This window comes from Drosophila yakuba, unplaced genomic scaffold (genome assembly GCF_016746365.2).
Source record: "Drosophila yakuba strain Tai18E2 unplaced genomic scaffold, Prin_Dyak_Tai18E2_2.1 Segkk4_quiver_pilon_scaf, whole genome shotgun sequence".
Taxonomy (NCBI): Eukaryota; Metazoa; Arthropoda; class Insecta; order Diptera; family Drosophilidae; genus Drosophila; species Drosophila yakuba.
The window spans coordinates 179,720-197,724 of record NW_025048816.1 but is presented as its reverse complement, the minus strand read 5'-3'; positions in this window follow the sequence as shown (position 1 = coordinate 197,724).

Below are 18,005 nucleotides of genomic sequence, written 5' to 3'. Positions count from 1 at the left end.
CACAAACCCCCCATATGTGGAGCCCCTGGTGGGATGAACCGCCATACGAGTCGCTTGATCGCTTGGAGAAAGTCCCTGGAAATCAAAGTTGCCGCCCCCACAAAGGTCTTACCATTATCCGAATGGACCCGCTGAGGACAACCGCGCATCGCTACGAAACGAGCAAAGGCCGCTAGAAATTTCTCGGTTGTTAGATCGGAAGTGGGTTCCAAATGGATAGCCTTCGTGGAAAAGCACACAAACATATCCCTTCGTTATGAGACACGCTCTCCCTGTATAATTTTTTATTTCGAAAGGGTCAGCATAGTCGATACCCGTGTAGGTGAACGCCCTCGAGAAGGAGACTCTATCTGTCGGGAAATCGCCCATCAGCTGTGTTTGGAGTCTCTTCTTGTAAATCGTGCAAATCTTACACGGATTGACCACAGCCTTCACCAGATTCTTGATTTTAGGAATCCAATACTTCGATCGGATCAGGCGTACGATCAATTGACTACCGCCATGAAGAGTAATCTGGTGAGTAAATTGGACGATGAGGCGCGACAGTCTACAGTCATAGGGGAGAATAATCGGATGGCGTTTATCGTATTGCAGGGTTTTGGAGGCAGTGAGACGGCCGCACGCCCTTAAAAGGCCGTGTTGGTCAATGAACGGGAACAAATTCACCAAAGGACTTGACACTGGAAGAGGCCTTTTCTCGGTCAGATGCTGAAGCTCTTGGCCATATGCTCATATGCGCAATGGAGGTCAGAGTTCGTTCTGCCTCTCGGATCTCTTCACTTGTAGGGCGTGAATTGGGCAAGAACGAACCTTTGCGGCAGCGTTTAAGGAAGCGTTGAACATAGACCAGAACTCGCAAGGCCTTGTCCAATTTGGAGAAACGTTCGAGAAAGTCGATGGACGGGGCCTTGACAAAATGCACTTTGACCGCGCGCTGCTCTAGCTCTGTCACTGGAAGAGTGTCGCTTTGTGCTGGCCATAGCTCTCGTGGCCCTTGCAGCCACTCTGGTCCGTGCCACCAGAGATGGTTTTCTGCCAATTCATGTAGGGATACGCCTCGACTGGCTAGATCGGCGGAGTTTTGTTCTGAGCGAACGTGTGCCCAACAGTCGACAGGCGTCGCCTGCGTGATCTTGGCAACTCTGTTGGCCACAAATGTGGTCCAGTTGCACGCAGGCATTCGTAGCCAGGCTAAGACGATTGTGGAATCTGTCTGTCCAGCAGCGGATATCTGAACTGGCGGAGGGCATGTGCGGAAGGATTGCTGTCACCATTTCGGTTAACAGCACGGCACCACAGAGCTCTAGCCGAGGAACGGAGACGGTTTTTACCGGGGCCACTCGTGTTTTGGCTGTAAGCAGGCGAGTCAGAATCTTTTGCCCCATCTCGACGCGGATGTATATAGCCGCTCCATAGGCTCTCTGAAACCGTGGTGCTCTATGATTACCTCAGGCTGGTACCAGATCCATCTCGGAACGCGGATCTGGTTGAGGTCGGAACTACACCTCGTGGTGTAGTGGATAGCGCAACTACCCGCTAACCACGGGGTCGTGGGCTCAAACCCCACCCATGACGAGAGCATGGCCATACAAAACTTTCTCTCTGAAATGCTTTTCTAACTTTTAGAAAGTATTCTTCTACATAAAAAATGCCTATTACAATAATTTTCGGCAACTTCCACTTGCCCCACCCCACCCCCCCTCCACAATACATGGGAGAAAAACGGGGCCACCAACATAGTACCAAGCGCACCCTGTGTTTTTCTGAGAACAGCAACAACACCCAGCAGGGCGAGTGCGTTACCAGACTGTTCGCTTTTCTACGAATAACAACACAACACCGTAGACGCCAATCCCCCGATGGCGACAGGTGGCAGCCCCACCACTGGGATAAGCCGCATCTGGCCAATCACCAGATCGGTCGAAAAAACTTACAACGATTACTGAAACTAATACGAGAAATTCAAACATTTAAGATGGAAAGCTCTCGTAGAAGCCCTAAGTTCCCGAGAGGAATAGAAGGAATTTAAAAAAAAAATAAAAAATAGTCTCCAGCTATACAGTAGTTAAACAAAATATTTCGGTTTATATAAAATTATACGATTTGTATGGCTAGGGTGGGTGATAAGAGGTAGTCCACAACGCACGCGCAAAGGGGTAGCTGCTCCTTAAATCCATACAAAAGACCTCAAAAAGTTAACATTCTGAATGGCCCCTTCTGATCGCGGCTCACAGGGAATACATCCTAGTCAGAGGTGATCCAATCATTGACTCTGAATGTGACTTTAACTTCATCCGCTTCCAAGACCCAGTTAATTTGTGGATCAATATTAAGCGCCGAGTCTGCATTATATTTAAAATGCACTTTAGGGATAGCTGACCTCTTTTTTCCCCTCCTTTTTCGCTCTTAACGCTGTCCAAAAATATTTCTCGTCAAGCAGCTGCCAAACCGCTTCGTCAGACTGCCAGAAATGGATAAGAAAAATCTTGGCACTCGGATCCCGTTCGAACCTATATAACTCTTTCTATAGGTGCCACCGCCATTCTCCTGAAATCGATAATCAGCTCCTTTGCCCCTTTTAGTCAGAAATTCCTGACAGGAAGAATTCTTCTTCTGCCCTAATTCTAGTTCTGGAAACCAGCCTTCTTGCCCCCTACTTTGCGTTGCCGTTAGCGCTAAAAAAACTGAAGTAACTATTACATAATTTGAAGGATTATCCAAAAGGGACGCTCAAACCGACGCCGACATTTCAGTGTTGCCACCCTGTAAAAACGCAAAACCAACACCCACTCCAAAGCTTCTTTTCGCAGCCAGTGGCTCAAAAATACACACCTATAGAGAAAAACGTATAACATTATCACTAGGACTAAGGCGAAATTTTGTTTTCACTTTCGTGGTAGCTAACGTCAATTGCGCTATCATTGGATCCGATTTTCTTCAATACTTCGTTGACATTAAGCGACGTAAACTTATCGATCGAGCAACGCTATCCGAATCGACCTGTGGAACCCCTTCGCATGAAATAACTCGGATTTTAGCCAACGATGCGTGCAACCAATACGCCAAGCTACTTCACGAATATCGAGATCTCGCATGGCAGAATGGCGTCCATGCGGAGACTACCGAGCTCTAAACAACGTAACAGTGCTTGATCGATATCCGATTCCGTACATACTGAATGTAACGAGCATTCTATAGGGTAAGAATATATTTTCTAAAATCTATCTGCAAAAAGCATATCACCAGATCCCTGTCCAGCCGCAAGATATTCCCAAAACAGTCATTATCACGCCTTTTGTCATTATCGAATTCTTGTACATGACGTTCGGCTTGCGAAATACAGCGCAGACTTTTCAGCGGTACATAAACGACGTTATAAAGGGCCTCGATTTTGCTTTCGCATACATCGATGACATTTTGATCGCTTCAGAGCCCGCAGCGCAACAGAGACGCACCTCCGCATAGTCCTCGACCGCCTCCGAAAGGCACAACTCCCCGTGAACTTCTAAAAGTGTCAGTTCGGAACTCACGTTCCTGGGTCATGACATCAGCCAGCCCGGTTTAAAACCATCTGAAACTAAAGTGGAAGCCATTCGCTACTTTGAAAAACTGCTTATCGCTAAGGATCTGAAAAAGTTTCTGGGTATGATCAACTTCTATCGACCGATAGTCCCAGATTTATCATCACGTTCTCGACGACCACGGCATCCTTCGCGGCTTCTTAGCTTTTGCCTCGTACACGATTTGTTATAATTAAAATAATCATACTTAAGTAAACTGAATAAATACTACAAATTATCTCTGTGTACGATACACATTAAATATTCATTCCGTCCTCCCAAACCACCATTGTAGGTTACAGTGCAGAGCAGCACGTGCAAATCAGAAAACTGTTTTATGAAAATGGGTCTTCAGTTCGAGCAACGTGTCACGCACTTCGGCCGTTTAACAGTCTCGTTCAAATACAGCCCGCAACCGTGCAACGCATCTATAAGAACTCGGTAAAAGACTTATGTAAGCATTACCTGAATTGCTTTTGTAAGCATTACCTGAAAAGCTTCTAGATGCATTCTCTGAAAGGCTTCTGGGTGCATTCCCTGAAAGGCTTCTGGATGCGTTCTTTGAAAGGCTTCTGAATGTTTTCCGAAACATGTATTCCAGAATATTTATATTACAATAATTTCGTTAACGGTATTAAGGATTCTTTCTAAATAATGTTCCGAATTAATTATTAGGAAAATGTCTATTGAGTGTATCCTAAGGTAGAAAAAGTGCGAAGGAGTCTTCAAAACTGACAGTTTTTGGCGGTTTGTGGGCGTAAGAGAAATAATATCAAACGATTTTTCAAAAGTTTGGCGTGGCAGTTTTGGGCGGTCACAAACCGCGTTAGTGTGGGCGTGGCAACATTAATCATGAATGCTCTGGAGTCTATATGCTTAATCTCAACTTTCTAGCTCTTGTAGTTCCTAAGATCTCGACGTTCATACGAACGGACAGACGGACGGAAAGACGGACATGGCCAGAGCGACTCGGCTATTGATCCTGATCAAGAATATATATACTTTATATGGTCAGAAACGCTTCCTTCTGCCTGTTACATACTTTTCAAAAACTAATAAAAGTATTTTTGTTCAAGCTGATCAAAGGGTACTGAGAAACACGAAAGAACATTTCGTCAAAATAATTGTGCCTACCAGTGTAAGGTATGGGGAATGAAATACAAATAGCAAATTTATTTCAAGTCATAGCAACTTGTATATGTTTTTTTATTAGACTTTAAGCTATATTACAAAAAATATTCATGACCGCAGCAAACAGCTTTCCTTTGATTTTCGTGAACCTTTCGCATAGCCTCCTGAATTCCCTTTGTATCCATTTTAGCAAGCTCTCTTTTGATTTTTAATATTAAACAATCTATGTTTTTCGGCTTATAATCCTTGCTGTAAACATTTCTTTTCAAATTTGGACAAAAATTTTGAATTGGCCTTTGCTGAGGCATATTTGGAGGATTTTGCGCCTTAGGCACAAACTCAATGCTCAAATGGTCAAGAGCCTCCTGTGTTGTTTTAGCATAATGAGCAGACGCCAAATCGGGCCAAAACACTGTATTATCATTTGCATGATATTTATTAATAAATTTTTTAACGACCGGATGACATTTCGTCCTTATAATACTGCGGATTCACCGCTAATCCTGCTTTCAAAAACACTGGATCGCTTATTCCACGTTCGCTAATGGCCAGCCACAGTAAAACCTTTTTAGGAAACTTTGTTTTTGTAATTTGAGTAACACTCGGGCCAAAACACTGTATTATCATTTGCATGATATTTATTAATAAATTTTTTAACGACCGGATGACATTTTGTCCTTATAATTCTGCGGATTCACCGCTAATCCTGCTTTAAAAAACACTGGATCGCTTATTCCGCGTTCGCTAATGGCCAGCCACAGTAAAACCTTTTTAGGAAACTTTGTTTTTGTAATTTGAGTAACACTTTCTGGTGGATGAGTATTAGGGAGCCTAAAGTAGTATTTTAGAGTACATTCATGGCCCTCCGCTGTGAAATATGTCTCATCATCCATTATGCAAACCTTTGAAGTTTAATAGTCTCTCTCTGGGCATCTGAGACTTTAGGAACATTTTTTTTTAGAACATTTCATCACTCCCAATTCTTGAATGTACTATTTTTTGGCAAGCGCATGATACGATTTTGCTGTGCGACCCGCAATTTCAGCCTTTAATTTGGCTCTAACTTGAGACTGCTGTAATGTAAACGTTATTCCGGACCCAGGGGCTCTATCCATTTTTTTCCACTCTGAATATCCGAAATAATTTTATAAATAAAAGTTTTTTTGAAGCCCATAGCCGAAAGTAATGAAAAATTGCATTTTTTGGCTGAATTGTGTTATTTGCACAATACGTGCAAACCAAATTTCGACACTCTGCTGTGCTCTGAGACATAATATTTATTGCGTTGCAAGCTGGAATACTACCGTTAATTGTCATGTGTTCTGTTCTTCTCCGCTAATCCTTGGAAATTATTGCGAACTTGTTTAATTTTGTTCGTATTTCATTCCGCATACCTTACATATATATGTACATACAACTTTATTACCAGCATGGTAATAAAGAAAATAAAACTGAAAAGAAAAAAATTTAATGAAACGAAAAGGATAAAAAATCGCATAATTTAATTGAAACTTTTACAACGGCGATCAAAAATATAGCATCAGGCAATGTAAGAAAACATAAACATACATACTTTTAGATAAAATATTTCATATATTCAATAAAGTACATTTATGTTTTTGATTTTTATACCCGTTACTCGTAGAGTAAAAGGGTATACTATATTCGTTGAAAAGTATGTAACAGGCAGAAGGAAGCGTTTCCGACCATATAAAGTATATATATTCTTGATCAGGATCAATAGCCGAGTCGATTTGGCCATGTCCATCTGTCCGTCCGTCTGTCCGTCTGTCCGTCTGTCTGTCCGTATGAACGTCGAGATCTCAGGAACTACAAAAGCTAGAAAGTTGAGACTAAGCACACAGACTCCAGAGACATAGTGTAATAATTGTTATTCTTTTTATGTTTTTAATATAGCGTTTATTAAAAGAGATTTTTTATTAGATATCCAGTGTATTTGTAACTTCTGTTAAGACTGCTTAAGATTCGTTTTAGACATGTTGAAGACTCTTAGATGACTGACTTTTGCTTGATCTTGAAGAGTCCAAGCTAGCCAAATGCAATCCGTCTGCGCCGGCAGAGAGGCCGTCGGCAGAGACGTTGCTTTGCTCTTATGTACTTAACTTTGGCAGCGAGAGCGCCGCTGTCTAAGAGAGTCATGTGCACATAAAGATCGAGCAGTCGCGCATGCTAATTATGCGACTCTGCACTTTGGTCTGAATAGCATTCTTGTGTGGTCAGATTGCTGAGCACTCAAATATGCCTGGGAACTGAAAAGTCTTACATAAACATTGTTGCAAAAGTGCTACAATGTGATTGTTCCCAATGTTCTGATTTGATACAGTGCTTATTCGATATGTGTGCACATTACATCTCCCTCCTTTTGGAAATAACGTAATTTATGAAGTTATTTTATAATTAAAATTTTTTTTTTTTTTTTTTTTTTTTTTACGTTGATAGTAAATTTACAAAAATATTTTTTTTTTTTTTTTTTATATTAAGGAAGTAATTTTAATGTTAAGGAAACTTAAGGAACATTCTGTACAAACATACGTGTTCTTGGGTTTTTAAATTCAAAATTTTTTTTTTTTTTGTTTATAATCGTTCAACCATCAAAGATGATAAAATAAAAATGTTTTCTTACATTCAATGCACTTATGTGGGGTTAACTCTTTTATATATATAACTCTTTTATATATATATTTTTTTTTTTTTTTGCTGGTGGCCACCATTTTTTTAAGAACTAAACAATTTTAACCTATCCTTATGTACCGTTTGTGGTTTTTTCTTATCATTTGATATTACTATATTATCCCTTTCTTCAATCTTACTACCGTATATGGTCCAGTATATTTGAAATCTAATTTATGTCCGGTCTCGTTTTTTAATAACACCTTATCTCCTATTGATATACTTATATCGTTTAATTTTAAGTCATATAATTCCTTATTCTTTTTCTTCTGTTCTTCGAGCATAATTCTTGCTCTGTCATATGCTACTTTTAACCTATATTTACTTTCTTTAGCATAGTCTTCTATATTATAAATGGGTTCTATTCTATCCGTGCTATTAAAATGCTTTGGTAAATTGCATGTTTTACCAAAAATCAACTCATATGGACAATAATTATGCGCCATAGAGGGTGTAGTATTAAAACAAAATTCGAAATATTTTATCCATACGTCCCAGTCAGTTTTATCAACCGATATGTATGACCGGATGTATTCGTTAAAAGTTCTATGACTTCTTTCCACTGTTCCTACCGTCTGATGATGGTGTGCTGAGAAGTTATATTTTCTACTTTCAGGTATTTGCATAAGTCTTTGATAATTGAATTTCTGTATTCAGTTCCCATGTCCGAAATGAACGTCTTCATTGGACCGAACTTTAGTACAAAAGATTCAAATATTGCTTTCGCTACTGTATTTGCGCTTTTATTTGCGATTGGAATGGTTACCAAATATTTTGTCAGGTCGCATATAAGTGTAACAGCATATTCATTACCGCTTTCTGACTTTGGTAGTGGACCTATCGTATCCACTATGACTCTGTCAAATGCGCTTATTGGTGTCTCTGTAATTGATAAAGGAGTTTTTGTGTGTTTCATAGTTTTAGCTTTTTGGCATTTTGGACATTTCCGTATGTACTCTGTTATTTCCCGAGTCATACCTTTCCAAAAGTAATGTCTTTTAATCCTGGCCAGGGTTTTTGTAATGCCTGCGTGTCCTCCTTGTGTTGGATCGTCGTGGTGTGTAGACAGGATTGCTTCTTTTTCTTTCTTTGTATTCACTAAGGTCACCGGGTTGAGTAGCGCTACTCTTAATAGTTTTAATGTTTTATTGCCCATTTTCTTAAATGTATCTATTGAAATGTTATCAAAGATATTTTCCCACGGTGCCATTTTAAGTTGATTGATATTATGCATACCGGCCTGCTTTTCAAGCCTGTGGAAAAATTGACCTAAGTCGAGAGTTCCATTATATACAAATCTTCAACGTTGTATCTTGCAGTAATTTTTTTTCCATGTTTAAAAAAAACATATCATATTATTTACATGCAATGTCACTACTTTGCGTACTTCGTCATTATTAATGACTCCGTATACTTTGGGCTTAGAAGCTTCTTGAGTAGTTTGCTTAGGCAATTCTACTTTATCATTTTTATTTCCTTTTCCTGCGCAGGATTCCTGTCTACTTTGATTTCTTGTAGTGACTTTAAGTACTTGTTTGGATATATTTTTTAGTTGGTCGATGGTTATTCTGGATAACGCATCTGCTACGTAATTGTCTTTTCCCTTAAGATATTCCACAGTAAATTCATATTCTTCTAAATCAAGCCTCATTCTGGTCAGTTTTGAACTTGGATTAACCATCGAGAACAAGTATGTTAACGGTCTGTGATCTGTTTTGACGGTGAAGTGTCTACCATATATATATGGTTTGAAATGATTTATCGCCCAATGTATTGCTGACAACTCTGCTCTGTTGTTGACTTGTTGCTCTCACCCTTAGTGAAGCTACGGGATGCATAAGCTACTGGCAATTGGATACCATTATAGTTCTGGGTCAATACCGCTCCGCATGCCTCTTTGCTAGCATCAGTTATAATACAGAACTCTTTGCTAAAGTCGGGGTATTTCAGCAAAGTTGGATTCATTAGTTGTTTTTTCAGGTGTTCGAAGGCATGCTGGCAATCAGCTGTCCATTCGAACTTTACATTTTTCTTACATAATCTTGTTATGTGACGGGAATAATCTGCAAAATTTTGTATAAAACGTCTATAATAGTTACAAAATGCTACGAATCTTCTGGCACTGTCTGCGTCAGTAGGAACTGGATATCTCTGTATAGCATCATATTTAGTATCGTCAGGCAATATGCCTTTATCAGTACATTTGTGTCCAAGAAAAGTGACTTCACTCATGAAAAATGAGCACTTATCTGGATGCAGTTTGAGGTTGTTTTTCCTGCATAGTTCAAAAACATTTATAAGATTCTTAGTCATGTGTTTTTCAGAACAGCCTATGACAATTAAGTCATCCATGTACAGAAATGCTTGAGATGGTTCTAGACCTGTAAATGCCATGGTCATCATTCGTTGAAAGGAATTTGGAGCTATTTTTAATCCGTATGGTAGTCGCGTGAAGCGATAAGAGCCACTGCTCGTAGAAAAGGATGTTATATTTCGAGAATCTTCTTCTAACTCTATTTGATGGAATCCCGACATAAGATCCAGGCACGAGAAATATTTTGCTCGGCCTAATTGATCGAGTATGTCATCTATTCTTGGCAAGGGGAACTTGTCAGCTAATAACTTTTTATTTATTTGGCGATAGTCTATCACTAAACGCCATTTTTTTTCTTTTGAATCCGGTAAGGATTTTTCGGAACTAGCAATAATGGGCTATTATATTCAGATACAGCTGGTTCTACTATCTTGTCTTCTATTAATTTAGTTACCTGTCTCGATATTTCGGCTTGTTGTGAATGGGGTGTTTTATAGTTCTTAATATAGCTTGGTTCATCATCTCTCAATCTTATCTTTTGTTTGTAAAAATTATTTGTAGTGATTGGCTCTGTTTCCAATCCAAAAATATCAGTATATTGTGAACACAGTTCGGTCAACATTTTCTTATGTGCAGATGGAAAGTTTTTCTTTAATCTGCTTAAAATTGATTCGGCTCTTATGGAGTCGTTTAGATCTGCTATTTTGTAGTTAGTTAATGGTTCAAAATTGATTTTGCTTACGTTTAAAATTTTATTGCTGTTAGTTGTGTTTAGTATTCGGATGTACGTGTTTTTGAATCTGATATCGAACTTCCGACAAATACACCATCTTCTATTTCCTGATTGGGTATTAGAATTTGGTTATCCACCGAACTTACGGTAATTTGCCTGATAACTCACAACGAGATGGTATGGTTATCTCAGTGTTATCGATATTATGAAAAATTGGTATTTGTATCGCTTGTTTAATATTGTTTGGTCTTAGAATGAAAAATCACTTTCTGTAGTAAAATCTAATTGGCAATTGAATGTTTTTATGAAGTCGATTCCAACTATTCCGTCACCAGGGATCGGAAAATTGTCGTCCACAACATGAAAATTGTGCGGTACTATATAGTTACCGGTTCTCATCTCGAGAAGTGTTAAACCTATTGAATTTATTGAACCCTTTCCAATTCCTGTAATTTGTGTTATATTATTATGATCAAGATTCAAAGTTCATCTGAGTTTTCTTTAATGACTGATATATCGCGCCTGTGTCTACTAGAAATGTAAGTATCTTATTTGTGTGTTCATTTTGTACTTTAATGAAAATATTTAGATTAAGATTGATGGTATGAACCTTTTGTTTTACTGTGCTTGATGCCCTAAGGGAGCCTGCTGGTTTTCCGACGTGCCTTGTGCATGTCTGACATTACCATTTTGGCTATAACTTGGGAAATTGCGGTTTTGGTTGTTATAGTTACCACCGCCTCTGTTCTGGCAGTTATTTCCTCTATATCCTCCTCGTCCTCTGCCATTGCTATTGTTATAATTATTATAGTTGTTGTATTGGCCGGTGTTCTGGTTATAATTATTTCTATTATTACCACCTCGACCATTTCCTCGTCTCGGTAGTTACCTCTGTTGTAACTTCCTTGTCCTCTCTTGTAAAACAAAACGGAACTTGCACTTCCTGTCATCTCAGTGCTGCAATGGATGTATTTACTTATTGCTTCGTCCATTGTCTTAATGATCCTGCCTCTAGTATTGTTTTCAATTTTCCATGATCGCAATTCTTTGTCATTGTATTGATTGCTTCCTTTGTGCTAAATTTGATAGCATGTTCTGGTTGCAATCCTTCATCTATATATGAAGATTCAAGAGACTTGCGTAGGTTTTCAATTTCATTTGTAAATTGTGTGGCTGTTTTACCTTTTTGGTAAACATTTGCCATTTTTGCTCTACTACGTCCGTTGTTTCTCCTACGACCACTTCTTCTAATTTCCTGATTATGGCATCAATTGTAACTTCATTCTGTACTCTATAGAGTGTTGTTCCGATTATTTTCGATTTAATCACTTCAATGGCAATAGCTTCATGTGGTCCTTAGTCAGGTTAACCAACTTGATTGCCGTGATAAATCTACGCAAATTGATCTTTTTTCCGTCAAATTCCGGAATCGCTGTTGATATGTCTTTTATGTATGCCCTCTGGGCACTTGCTTCGTCCACCATCATGAAAGATTTTGTTTCTGTTTCTTCTATGTCTGACTCAGCCAATTCTTCCTCCGTCAATTCAGCTAGTGTTAGTATAGCTGGAATTGTTAGGTTATTCAAATCTTCATCTTCTATTTCTGTTTCTGTTTGTTCGTCCGATTCTATTTTTATTGGCGAGTTTAAAATGGTTGGTATTGATATATCCAAACCAAGTTTCAATTTTACAGATAACAAGTTCGATCTAAGTTTTATGAGAACTTTCGATACTTGAGACCAATGATCTGGATTTAGTCTTTCCTTGTTATCATACACTAGTATTCGTGCTTCGTTGAAGAATTTACCAGAATATTAGCATGTTTCTTTATTGTCGGTCCTAAAATAGGTCTATTTTGTGACAAACATTTATGAGATTTTTCAAATTCGTTTCTTATTCTTGTTATGTTTTTGCATAACTCGTTCCATTCCATACTATTTTATATATTCCTACTTGTTAGTATATATTTATATACTCATTCTTTATTTTTTTTTTTGTTTCTTTTTTTTTGATAATATATATATTTTTTGTGTATAGATAATTTTTTTTTCTAAACCCTGTCTAGATTATTCGCCCTACTCATATATCTTCTTTTTAATATTTTGTTGTGTTTTACGTACAACGTCAGAAGGAACTGGGCCACACTGGTAATTGTCAAAATTAGGAGTAAAACCCACAGTGCTTGAATATCTTCAGTGTGATCTACTATTTTGACATTGTTCACGACATTAGCCGTGTTGTCTTTGGTCTGACTATCGTCAGATCCGAACCAGCCCATAGTTGTTAATTGAACGATTATTTTTTTTTTTAAATTTTGATTAAAAATTGTATATTTCTATTATTTCTTCCTACACGTATGCCTGTCCAAGAAAAAGTTAGTTAGAGGGCATGTGTACGGTTTACAATGTTTTGCTCTATATAATTCAATACCGTACACATGTTTTTTAGTAAAAGCCTAACAGAGATTAGTAGTTTTCAAGCAGCGTTTTCACGCATCGGCTTGAGGTATTTATTCTTAATATTAAGGCAGATTGGGGCATTGGTATTAAATACAGCCTCAACTGCGTTATTGCGCACCACTGCACAACTTGGCTTCGATCGCTTCCAGATTTTTGGTTTGGGCTATTATTTCTTCTTCAGTAGTTGCCGTCTTTATAAGGTCCTTTATTAACCTCCGTTGTTGAAGCAGCTTGATCCGTTTGCCGCTTCTCTTCTTCTTAATTTTTGGTTTTGGCTGTCTTCTTGCCCTATACTCAGCTATTGTGAGTGGGCGTGGTCCATCGTTTGGACACACCTCTAGTGCCTCTTGTAGAGTAGGTGCGTCCCTTTGCTCGACAGGAGCAGAGTCCTCCAGTTTGCGCCTGCTGTTGTCTTTCATCAATTGTGGTATTATATTTCTTCTTTATTGCATTGTATTGTGCACATCACAATATTATTGTTATATTATTGCCTGTTATTGCATGTAATAATTATTGTTTTACAGGCTTAAGTGACCATGTCACGGTCGCCATGTAATAATTGTTATTCTTTTTATGTTTTTAATATAGCGTTTATTAAAGAGATTTTTTATTAGATATCCAGTGTATTTGTAACTTCTGTTAAGACTGCTTAAGATTCGTTTTAGACATGTTGAAGACTCTTAGATGACTGACTTTTGCTTGATCTTGAAGAGTCCAAGCTAGCCAAATGCAATCCGTCTGCGCCGGCAGAGAGGCCGTCGGCAGAGACGTTGCTTTGCTCTTATGTACTTAACTTTGGCAGCGAGAGCGCCGCTGTCTAAGAGAGTCATGTGCACATAAAGATCGAGCAGTCGCGCATGCTAATTATCCCGACTCTGCACTTTTGGTCTGAATAGCATTCTTGTGTGGTCAGATTGCTGAGCACTCAAGATATGCCTGGGAACTGAAAAGTCTTACATAAACATTGTTGCAAAAGTGCTACAATGTGATTGTTCCCAATGTTCTGATTTGATACAGTGCTTATTCGATATGTGTGCACATTACAATAGACGCAGCGCAAGTTTGTCGATTCATGTTGCCACGCCCACTCTAACGCCCACAAACCGCCCAAAACTGCGACGCCCACACTTTTGAAAAATGTTTTAATATTTTTTCATTTTTGTATTAGTCTTGTAAATTTCTATCTATTCGCCAAAAAACTTTTTGCCACGCCCACTCTAACGCCCACAAACCGCCAAAAACTGTCCTTCGCACTTACACTAGCTGAGTAACGGGTATCAGATAGTCGGGGAACTCGACTATAGCGTTCTCTCTTGTTTTTTACATATGTATGTATATGTAGAGTAAAAGGGTATACTAGATAAAGTATGTCACAGGCAGGAGGACGCATTTCCGACCATATAAGGTATTTATATTCTTGATCAGGATCAATAGCCGCGTCAATCTGACCATGTCCGTCTGTCCATATGAACGTCGAGATCTTAGGAACTACAAAACCTAGAAAGTTGAGATTAAGAATACAGACTCCTGAGACTTAGACGCTGCGCACACAGATGCTGCCACGCCCCCAAACCGCCTAAATCTGCCATGCCCACACTTTGGAAAAATCTTTTGATATTTTTTCATTTTTTTATTGGTCTTTTAAATTTCTATCGATTTGCCAAAAAAACCTTTTCTCATGCCCACCAACTGCCTAAAACTGCCCACACTTTGGAAAAATCTTTTGATATTTTTTCATTTTTTTATTGGTTTTTTAAATTTCTATCGATTTGCCAAAAAACCTTTTCTCATGCCCACCAACTGCCTAAAACTGCCGCACCTACACCTTTGACAAATTTTTTATTTAGTCTTGTAAGTTTCTCTCGACTTGCAAGAATTTCTTTATCCACGCACAACCTAACGCCCAAAACTGTCAGTGCTAAAGAGCCTCCTGCGCACTTTCACAAGCTGAGTAATGGGTATCAGATTGTCGGGGAACCCCACTATAGCGTTCTCTCTTGTTTTATTTATACTTTTATTATTATTATTTTAAAACTTGTATATTTATAATATGTAACGAACAACGATAAGCTGATGGTCTTTCCTGCTGATGTATTTTAGTCCGGTTCTATCTCGTCAGCGAGTGTCGTGGTATAATTAGGAGGTCGCAGCAAAAGGATGGATCTGTACGAATTAAAAGTGTATGCGTGCTAGCCGACAACAAGCCTTTATAAGTCATCCCTAGTGGTAGTTATGCAAAAAGATAGAAGGATTAATAGGGAGTTTCTCTCAGTGCGATTCCACAAAATTCTGCGTTTAGCCACTTGTTTGATATTGGTCTACGGGAGTTCTTGGGTCAGCATGTAGTTAAAAATTGGTGTTTCTACTCAAACATTATAATTGGATTTTATTCCATAAATGTAGTAATAATTCTAAATTAAACTTTAATAATATTCGCATGATTAAATTCTACATCTAGCTTTCGGCAAAAGTAAGATTTTTTAGTTTCATTGCATATGTATATATTCACACAGAGCATTTTAATCTAGCTTTCGTCAAAAATAAGATTTTTTAGTTTTATTGCATATGTATATATTCACACAGAGCATTTTAATATTGTATATTCTACTTCATTATAGTTTACGGATTGCTTAAGTTCTTAATTCGAATTCAATATGTATGTATTCGATATGTATGTACATTTCGATTATACGTTTAGTTATACATTGAACTGCCGGACAGGTGATAAATTGGTTATTCTTGGTTTACCTGGTAAGATCCACTGATGGAAGCGCTTGAATAGGTCGGTGGTTAAGCTGAAACCTTTTAATAACGGGGTGCCCAAAAATAATCGGATTCATCACCTTATTGGCTCATCTACTTTCTCGTATGCGAAATAATTTGACTACACATTTTAATGTTCACTTATTCTTACACTTCTTACAATTGGTTGACTCTATTCTATTAATTCAAGACATATTTATATATTATGTTTCTTAAGTTTTCTACCTAGTTTAGATAACTATTTATGTTTACAGCTCTTAGCGATATTTTTTATAATATGTACTAGCCTAACACCTGTGGCAGCATCTTTCTAGGCGACAGACTCCTTCGAGTTCAACGTGTGGTTATGGGATAGGTAATTGAGCTGAACATTTTCTTCTGATAGGTAAATTGCATTGCATAAACACTTGCAAAGCTTTAGCTCAACGGAATCGGATCTAATCGGAGTTTCATCACGGCTTTACAAAATCTCTTAGCTATGATGATTTAACGGAATGATTTAAACGGAATGCGTTAAAATTTACCTTTTCGCAAAACTAACGTCGGGCTACTGACGATCGGTGACATGGATATTCCGATTAGAATTGGATCAGGTCATCCTTCTTTACGTGGTTTTAGGATTATACTATGCCATGTACCGCCCTGCTCTGTCCCTCGTTTGAAGCGCGGCGTCGACCTGGGTGGACATATTAATTCCGGCGATTCGCTGGTGCTGGCCAGAATCACTAGCACTCGGCGTCGGCAAGCTGTCTGTTGCTATCAGAAGCTTCGGATGACACTGAGATTTCTCCACGTTCTTACCTCGTGGTTAGTTGAAACCAGCAATGCCATGCGACTGCTCTCGTCGAGCTCAGATTATAGAAGGAAGTAACCTCTTTTTGCACCGCCGCTTCTCCATCCGGTATCTCTCTAAAGATGGACTATGGATCGTTTTAAAGCTTTAACGCAAGTGCATGTCTGCCTAAAGTTGATTAATGTGTCACGAATTTCCGTACCGGACTAACTGTCGCTAGGTGGCGCTATCCTACAAAATCTTATGGCGATGTGTGTTTCGCCATTAACTTCCTTAGAGTATATATTATACTATTATAATGCTTTATTATAAAAAGGCACACACAATGCGCGCGAATTACATGTCAGTATTGAGAGAATGACGCTTAACAATTAAGCGTTGCCGTATCGCTTAAATCTAGTGTTATTGATAGAGGTTTGAGGATGGTTCAGTGGGACATTTTTCCTTTAATATGGTGCGCTGTGGGAGTTCGTCGATATTTCTGCACGTGCTCTAGAAAACTTCTTAGGAATGTCGTAAAATCTTCAGTTTCATCCATGTTAACGAAAAATTCGTAGCAGGTACGAAGTCCAAATAGCACAGTTGGTAATAGTTGAGGCCACGGGGTGTCACTGCTGCACATCAAGGACGATTTGAATTCAAACTGGGTGCCTTGATCAGTAGTGATTGTTTTGGGTGATCCAAAACGTGGTATCCAGTGTGTCCAGAACGCCATGTCTGTATAGTATCGGCCGTGATATTAAAAAGTGGTACTGCTTCTGGCCGTCGCGAGAAACGGTCAATAATGTAAGACAATAGCGGTAGTCTTGTTGTAAAGGCATTACAACTATATCAATGTGCACGTGGTCGAATCATCCATTTGGCACAGCGATCTTCTCCGGCTGGAGGTGATTGTGCTTGTGAATTTTGGAGTGCTGGCTTGGGAGACTAAAGTCCACACCATATGAGGACATCTTTGTTCACCGAACGCCAGACAAACTTCTGTTTGATTTGACGGGCAGTTGCTCACTCACTGGAATGAAGTAGATTGTGGATATATGAGAAAATGCAAAGTGGTTGCGGTACAAAAAGACGGAGTTTTGGTGTGGATCATCACAGTATTTCTTTCTTGAGCTTTAAGGAAGTAATTTCTTGCAAGATGCGTCCAATTCCTTTTTGAGCTGATTATGCAAATCCTCGAAAAAGAGTCTGCAACTATATTTTCTGTTCCTTTTAAGTACAGGATGGTCGTCGAGAGTTGCGAAATATAATTTAGATGCCGCAGGGGTCGAGGTGATGCTTTTGGAATGCGTATACCAATGGCTTGTGATCAGTTTTCATCACAAGAATGCGTGCATGGACGAGGTGTCTGACATATTTGATTGACTTGTATATGCTCTCGGTCCTAAGCGGAGTAATTTCTCTTAGTGTTGCTAAGCTTCTTGGAGAAAAATCGTAGAGGTTGCCAGTCGTGACTAGTGCGTTGTTCGTAAACTGCTCCGATTGCGAGGTCCGATGCGTCACAAACGAGTTGCAATTCTCGAAGTCTGATATGAGTTCTGTAGTCCAGAGGATTTGTTGT